Raw genomic sequence first — 9,351 nt, 5'->3', positions numbered from 1 at the left:
CGTAATTCTGAAAATTCGAGCAAAGGAAAAGGCGGAGCATCTCCTTAAGGCAAGAGGCAGCAAAAAATTAGCAGGAGGGGAACTAAAGAACCCCTAAGAATGAGCGGCCATTTCTCTGAGTGTACACAGGATTATTATGAACCCTCAGAAATAGGGATTCTTGGGGGGTAGGATTGAATAATCCCCCCCCCCCCCCCCGCCCCCCGCACCCACGGTGATCAGCCTGACTCTCAAGGGAGTTCCAAATCGAGTGACATGCCCCCAAGTACAAGTATTCCTCCTCATCAGAAACTACAAGTACTTACTGACAAAGTTTATACTATTTCCATGTCATATGAAGTATGAAACATGGGCACCATCAATTCACTGACCGTGGATAATTAAAGATTCTAAGTCATCCCCCTTCAGAGATGCTTAAAACTCTTTAACCACTATATTTCCCCCACCAGGTATATCCAACAAGGTCACTGCACCCCCCATGTACATACACAACATACAACATATGAAACATGGGCACCATCAATGCACTGACAGTGGATAATTAAAGATTCTAAGCCATCCCCCTCCAGAGATGCTTAAAACTCTTTAACCACTCTATTTCCCCCACCAGGGATATCCAACAAGGTCACTGCACCCCCCATGTACATACACAATACACAACGTATGAAACATGGACACCATCAATGCACTGACCGTGGATAATTTAAGATTCTAATGATGGAAGCTTGCTTGTGAAGCTTCTACGGAGGTTGGATCTTTGAGCTTCAATGAGGTCCTTCAATGGTGATTTTCCACCATGGAGATGCAGTGGAAGGCAAAGGAGAAGATGAGAAGGGAGGCACCATCCACTAGGAAATAATCCATGGAAGAAGGAGCTTCACCACCAAGAATGTGCCTTGGATAAGAAGCTTGAAGAGGATGCTTTAATGGTGGAAAAGAAAGAGAGAAAGAGGGAGCACGAAATTAAAGGAATAAAAGAGGGAGAGAAGTGGAACTTTGAAGTGTGTCTCATAAGACTTTCATTCATCAAAGTTGCAACAAGTGTTACACATGCTTCTATTTATAGACTAGGTAGCTTCCTTGAGAAGCTTTCTTAAGAAAAATTCCTTGAGAAGCTTCTTTGAGAAAACTTCATTGAGAAGCTAGAGCTTAGCTACACACATCCCTCTAATAACTAAGCTCACCTCCTTGAGAAGATTCCTAAAGAATTAGAGCTTAGCTACATACACCCCTCTAATAACTAAGCTCACCTCCTTGAGAAGATTCCTAAAGAAGCTAGAGCTTAGCTACACACCCCCTATAATAGCCAAGCTCACCCCCATACCAAAATACATGAAAATACAAAAAAGTCCCTACTACAAAGACTACCCAAAATGCCTTGAAATACAAGGCAAAAACCCTATACTACTAGAATGGCCAAAATACTAGGCCCAAAAGAAGGAAAAACCTATTCTAATATTTACAAAGATAAGCGGGCTCATACTTAGCCCATGGGCCCAAAATCTACCCTAAGGCTCATGAGAACCCTAAGGTCTTCCCTTGGATCTCTGGCCCAATCTACTTGGAGTCTTCTATCCAATGCCATTGCGGGGTAGGATTGCATCATCTAAGCCACCCCCTTCCAAAGATGCTTAAAACTCTTTAACCACTCTATTTCCCCCACCAAGGATATCCAACAAGGTCACTGCACCCCCCATGTACATACACAACATAACATCATCACAGTGCATTTTCAACATCATCAACATTTCATCTCAACATCAATCCCAACATCAACATCATCTCATCTCAATGACACTAACAACAACAACAACATCATCTCATATTAACATAATCATCAATAACAGCATCAACTCATGTTAACATACTCATCAATAACAACATCAACTCATGTTAACATAGTCATCAATAACAATATCATCTCATGTCAATATTATCATAAACATCAACGTCACCTCACATCAATTAATGTCATCAATAGAAATATCATTAGTAAGTCACACTCTGCATATACATATGTAGTTCTTGCCTAAGATTCACATTTCCCAGGTCTTCAGACAACACAAGTCAAATAAAAACAATAATGTTATTCATCAATAATAGATATATCGCATCCCATTAGTAAAAAACATTGTTTTCTTGAAAATCAACATGCAATAGGGACAAACATATATCCCTATAGTTAGGTTCCCTGACCCCAACTATGGTATTAAAAACTGTAAACAATAATAAACTCCCCTCACCTATCGTGAGCTCTACGTCAGTTTCTCTTTGCATCACTCAGAGACCTCTCTCATTCACGTTCGTCAGTCCAAAAGCAAGGTTCAATATACCAAATTGAAGGAAATTCAGTATAGATTTTAGAAACAAGGTTAATGACAACGTTCAGAGTCAAATACCCCTGTCAAAACATAAAGGGCTTACGGGTGTTTTAGATTCTACTAAAAGGAGACATCATTTTAAATTATGATCACGCCAATGTGACCGGGGTTCAGTGAAGGTCATGAAAATAACATCAATATTATAAAAAGATAACTTTTACAATGTCTCATTCTCAAGGGTTTTTCAAAGAAAGTGTAAAACCACCCTATTACAGTACCCAAAACAGAAGAGACACTAAGAGAAACTCAAACTAACTAAGAGAAAGGCTTAGAATCACGGTTACTTCGAAGAAACCGCGAAGGAAGGATTGGAGGCTTCATTCTCTACCGAATCCTCAAGTTGAGTTTTGAAGATTCCTCTCCGATTAAACTGTTCTTCTTCATGCGGTGATCCAACGGCAAGCAAAGGTGGCTCGTGGCGATTACCAGTAGTCAGTGGTGGTGGAGGAGGAGCTTGGGGGTGTTGGGAGAGGGTTTAGGGGAGGAGGAGGAGGAAGAAGATGGCTCTTTTATTTTGTTGGACGTATTTGTAGCCTGCAACACTCGCCCGGGCGAGCCAAACCCGCCCGGGCGAGCTGATCCAGCTCAAAATTTTCTACTTCGGTAAAAAAAATTATATCTCGTACTCAAGATTTTATATTGCAAATCCCAACGGTTAGAATTTGTAGAATTGTCTCTGGAAGCTTCGGACAAACTTTGAAGATGATCCAACGGTTAAAGATTCCGGGATGGCGATTTTACTGAAATGGGTTTAGGTAAAATTTGAAATCTCATAATTTCAACTTAGCTCAACAAAACTCCACATAACTCAACATCCACATCAAGAAATTCACACATGACTAATTCAAGCCATACCTAAACTCATTCAAGTCAACCATATAGTCAAATAACATGATAAATACAATTAAACATCGATTTATAATTAGTAATATTACAAGGTGTTACAATTGTCAGAAGGAGAAATGGTCTCTTAATGAGCTCATTTCATACTTTGTGCAAGAAGAGGAAAGAATGAAGCAAAAAATTATTGAAAGTGCTCATGTTGTAAGTACCTCTAAAGACAAGGGCAAAAGAAAAAGAAATGAGGAGCCCAAGAATGAAGCAACTAAGGGTCCAAAACAAAAGAAACAAAATCAAGGTAACAACTGTTTCTTTTGCAATAAGCCTAAACATGTAAAGAAGAAATGTACCAAATATCATGCTTGGCGTGCGAAGAAAGGTACGTTTCTTACTTTGGTATGTTCTGAGGTCAATTTAGCTTCAGTACCTAGAAACACTTGGTGGTTAGATTCTGGTGCCACTGCTAACATCAGTGTTTCAATGCAAGGTTGCTTAAGCTACCGAAAACCAATTGATTCTGAAAGATGGATATATGTTGGAGATGTTAAATCGGTGGAGGTGGAAGCTATAGGGCATTTTAGATTATTATTATTATGAACTGGTTTTTATTTTAATTTGAAAGACACTTTTGTTGTACCATCATTTAGACGGAATTTGGTTTCAGATTCTTATTTGGACAAATTGGGTTATTTGTGTTCATTTGGAAACAATGTGTTTAGGTTGTCTTTTAATTTAGATATTGTTGGAACTGGTTCACTCTTGGTTTATGATAATCTATATTTACTTGATATTGTAGCTTCCTATGGTGAATCCTTTAATGCGGAATTGCGTGGTACTAAGTGTAGAATTGATAATACAAACTCAGGAGCATTATGGCATAAGCGCTTAGGTCACATTTCTAGGAATAGAATTGAATGAATTGTGTCAAACGGAATCTTGGATTCCATTGATTTCACAAGCTTTGATGCTTGTGTTGAATGTGTTAAAGGTAAACAGACCAAAAGCAAGAAATTAGGTGCATATAGAGCTACATACGTCTTGGAATTGATACATACGGACATTTGTGGGTCATTTCATACATCTTCATGGAATGGTCATCAATATTTTATATCATTCATAGACGATTACTCCAGATATGCATACTTATTTCTTATACATGAAAAGTCACAATCTTTGGATGTGTTCAAAACATTTAAAGTTGAAGTTGAAAATCAACTCAACAAAAGAATCAAGAGTGTTAGATCTGACCGTGGTGGTGAATACTATGGTTGATATGATGGTTCAGGTGAACAACGTCCGGGGCCTTTTGCCAAGTACCTAGAGGAATGTGGAATCGTCCCACAGTACACCATGTCAGGGTCACCTAGCATGAATGATGTGGCTAAATGACGAAACAAAACTCTTAAGGATATGGTAAGACACATGCTTTGTCATTCAAACTTACCAGAGTCACTGTGGGGAGAGGCACTAAAGATTACAACTTACATTCTAAATAGAGTGTTGTCGTAACCTACCCTTCGGAGGGAGGGCGACGCGAGACTCGCGGGTGCGTCTTCCAAGAAAGGAATACACGCGGAGTCGCCACCAACGTTTATTTGAGGAAAACGTCGGGAAAACAGGAAAAAGACGTTGTCTACGAACTTTACGTGAAAGGTTCGGGAGTTGTATTTACGCATGGGGAAGGTATTAGCACCCCACGCATCCATCACAAGGGACGGCAGCCTTTAATCAAATGTGCAAACATGACTTCAATTTGTCTTATATTCTCTTTTACGTCTTTATATCTTTTTATGTTTTTTATATTTTTTTATATTTTTTTATCTTTTTGTGGTCGGCAAGGGTGTTTCCCTTGCTCCTACGTATTCCTCAATTATGATAAGGAAATCAGACCTACGTAGTTCTTCGAGAACTAAACGTTGGTTAAGTTGTTTTTATCCCCTTTTTTTTTGCAAGATATATTTTTGATTGAATAAAAGGTCATTTAAGGCGTTGGACCATTAAACGATCTTTTGATTCTTTTTGGAAGGAGAGAAAACAATAAGGCATTGGACCATTAATGATCTCTTGTTTTTTCTTTTGAAAGAGGTGACAAAGCTACGTGTTGATTTTAGGCTTTTAAAAATCCTCGTTTAACCAATAAAAGCGAAAAAGACCATTTCAAGGCGTTGGACCTTAAAAATGGCTTTTTAGGTGATGACAAAAGTTTTATTTATGAATTGATTTTAGCCTTAATTTCACTTTGGTTATTAGTCAATTCGGTTAAGAAAGAAAATCCTAAACAAAAAACGTCCGATTGATTTTTTTTATTATTTTATTAAAAGATTTTTTTTATTATTATATTATTATTTTGCCTCTTTTTTGGTTTTAAACGTGGTTACGACATGACAGAACGGTGGAAATTAAAAGATATTACAATTCAAATGATCGGTGGAAATTTATTTTATTTTTTATTAGGCGAGAAAATGACTTAAATAAATGACTAAAGCACGTCAAAAGGGGGTATGGAAAGTCAATGAAATGAAAATAAAAGCACGCAAAACAAGTGGGGACCACTAAGGGTACATAGAATGAATTGAAAAGTTTGATTTCGGGAACTTACCGGTTGAAGACCGAAGAACGAACGAAGAACGATGAAGAATGGTGGAAAATCTTCGCGAAATCACCCACGGAAACGTCTCGGAAGCGTTACAGAAGTGCCTCGGCTTGGATTTTCTTCACGGAAACAATTTTTCTCACTAATTTTAAGTGATTCTCAGATACCAGGAGGGTTGAACATTTTTGTTTTGCCTTCCTTCCCCTATTTATAGGGGAAAAGAGGGAGGTGGTTGCCACCCAGCTCGCCCAAGCAAGCTCAGCTCGCCCAGGCGAGCTAGGTTGCTTCCACCAGAAGGCACCGCCTTCTGTTGGAAGATCCTGGAAGGCCCAAGTGGGCCTGATTTGCTGATTCTTTTTCCGTAACGTTACGGAACTTTACGAATTACATAACGATACTTGTTTTCTTTCCGTAATGTCACGAAACCTTATGGATTATGCAATCATCCCTTCTTTGGCTTCCGGAACGTTACGGAACTTTACGGATCGCGCATTAACACGTCCTTTCAACTCCTGTCATGTCACGGAACTTCACAGATTGCCTAACGATGGGTGTCAAGTGCCTCGAAGTGGTCAAGCGTGGGTCGCATCCCAACAAACAGATGGTCCCCCGAACGAAATTAGGGTATGACAAGTGTCAACCAAGGTAGCTACCAAAACACCTTATGAGCTTTGGGTTGTGCGAAAGCCTAGTCAGAAACATTTTCATGTATGGGGATGTCCAGTTGAGGCAAGGCTTTATAAACCAAATGAAAGGAAATTGGACTCCCGAACAGTGAGCAACTACTTTATTAGTTATTTTGAAAGATCCAGGGGTTATAAATTTTATGATCCCAAATTAAAGACAATTTTTGAAACAGGAACTGCTACATTCTTTAAGGATATTGAGTTTGGGGGGAAGAATAAGCTTAGAGACTTTGTATTAGAGGAAGAATCAGTAACAATTCCAAAATCAATTCATACAGTTGCTTTTGATAAAGCACAAATTCAGAACCTCTACAAGATATTGTTATTGAATCTCCCACTCAAGATAATTTGGTCGTTCATGAAGAACAAACTCAAGATCCTCAGGAACCTATGCTTTATGAGCCAGTACCTTTGTGGAGATCTACAAGAGAAAGGAGAAGTGTTATTCCAGATGATTATGTCGTATTTCTCGACAAACATGAGGAAAATAATGGTATGATGGAAGATGACCCAGTCAACTTCCATCAAGTCTTGCAAGATTTCAACTCAGAAAAGTGGATTGAAGCAATGAATAAAGAGTATAAGTCCATGCAAGCAAGGTTGTCAAACTCTAGAGTCAACTCGTAGACTCCTACGAGTTTAAGAGTTTACTCGATCCTTGCGAGTCGACTCGGAAGCAAACTCGTTTTTGTGCAGACTCGAAGCAGACTTGGTGGACTCGCGGTAGACTCGTGTAAACTTGCGAGTCTAGCCCGAGTCACACGAGTTCAGTTCGAAATTTTTTTTTCGCGATACGTCATCATTTTGTGCCCACTGCTCCACTCTAGTTTAGGGATTTTGCTTCGTTCGTTTTGTCATTGTCCCTATTCTTCATTCACGACGAGTTGGAGCTGCTCAGATGACATGGCGGCGCGGTGTGGTGGTTGCCTGGTTCTGTTGGAAGCCGCAAGTCCCACCCACGAACACGACGAGCTCAAGAGAAGCTTGGCAGCTTGCTGCTTGTGTCAACGACGAGCTTGAGAGAAGCCGCGAGTCTGGGTGAGAATTTAAAAAATTTCATGGTGTTAGCTTAGTGCTCTAAGTCTTCTTTCTGTTGTTGTGATGCATTTGCTTTACTGGCTTTGGCTAAAGCTTGGGTTAGTTGGGTAAGAAATTTGTCTTTGTACTTGTGGGCAAGAAATTTGAAACAACACAAACTAAAGGACATGTTAATGTTGGTCTGGTCAGAGATCACCCTACTGTGAAAAAGTGTAGTGGGCTAGTGGCACAAGTTTACAAACTTCTTTCAGTAAATCTAAATTCCTAGTGTCTCTGTCTCTGATAAATGATGTTAGTCATTAATCTAGATAAGAAACTACAAGAAAAAGCATTTAACTTTTGGAAATCATGAAGCATGAACAAAAGAGGTAACAAGTAAGCTTCCTGTCATAATTGCCTCTTCCACAGTACAATCAAAACTGATATTTTTGGAACTCTGGAAGGATCAGCACTAAAATACTGTTACAAACACAACCCACTAATGTAACCCAAATAGATTATTTAAGTAATTTGAGAAGGATAAGTATGGTTCGGTAAAATATTGTTTGAAAATAGTTAGTACTAATAACTGTCAAGAGAATTAAGACTGAATGGAAATTAAGTTGACAAAGATCAGAAGAAATAATCAGTTAAGGAACATAAGGACCTATGAGTTTACAATCAGATACAAGTTCCAACAACCTAAAAGGCATATGGTAAAAAAAACAATGTTAAGACAGAAACAAACCCAAACAACATTAAATTAAAAATAAGTAACCTGCCTTGTGCTGTTCACAGTGACATAACTGATAAGTAAATTCTCTAATTGCATATTATATTCTGAAATCATGAAGCATTTAACTTTTGTGTTGTTCCAACAACCTAATAGTGAGGCCAAAAGAAAATGTCAGGTAATTGACAAGTAAATCCTCTAATTGCCTATTATATTATGTTCCTGTTAGTACTCTTAGAGAACAATATATAGTAATACACACACCTTGTAGCTGCCATAACTGACATATACTTTTCTTTTTAGTTATTTTTCTTTGAAATTTCAGTCTTCATATTGTTGTTGTTGTTGTTTTAAGACTTACTTTGTACTATAGTGTTATATAGGGGAGGAGAAAACTACTCCTTTCTGTAACTCCAATACAACTTTTTTGCCTACTTTTTTTCTTCTTTTTATCAATGATTACTTGTGGCTTTGCCTAAAGCTTGGATTTCATTTGTTTGTACATATATTATAGGCTGTGTTCCATTTCAGTATGTCTGGGAGAGGGAATGGATCAAATTCATTAAATGCCAATACAAGCACATCCACAGGTGCAACAAGCAGAAGCAAAAATGCTTCAGGAAATAAGACTGATATTGGGTGGAAACATGGGATAGATGTTTTAGGGAATGGTAAAAAAGTTAAGAGCAAATATTGCTTAAAGATCAACAATGGGAGAATTTTCATATTCAAGCATCATCTTGTTGGGACTAGATGGGATTTTGAACCAGTTCAGGTGTCGTGGCAGACCCGCACACTGTTGTCTGGTAGAAGAAGAGCGAGACGGTAAGCCTTGGTATTTCGATATCAAGCGATACGTTGAAAGCAAAGAGTACCCACTGGAGACTTCCGACAACGACAAGAGGACGTTGAGGAGATTGGCGGCCGGGTTCTTCGTGAGCGGAAGCATACTATACAAGAGAAACCATGACATGGTTCTGCTACGCTGCGTGAATGCTAAGGAAGCTGAGAACATGCTGGGGGAGGTCCATGAGGGCTCTTTCAGTACGCATGCTAATGGGCACACCATGGCTAGCAAGATCTTAAGGGCAGGTTACTATT

Source organism: Glycine max, chromosome 13 (assembly GCF_000004515.6).
Source record: "Glycine max cultivar Williams 82 chromosome 13, Glycine_max_v4.0, whole genome shotgun sequence".
NCBI classification, from domain to species: Eukaryota; Viridiplantae; Streptophyta; class Magnoliopsida; order Fabales; family Fabaceae; genus Glycine; species Glycine max.
Note: the sequence above shows the minus strand (reverse complement) of the source record.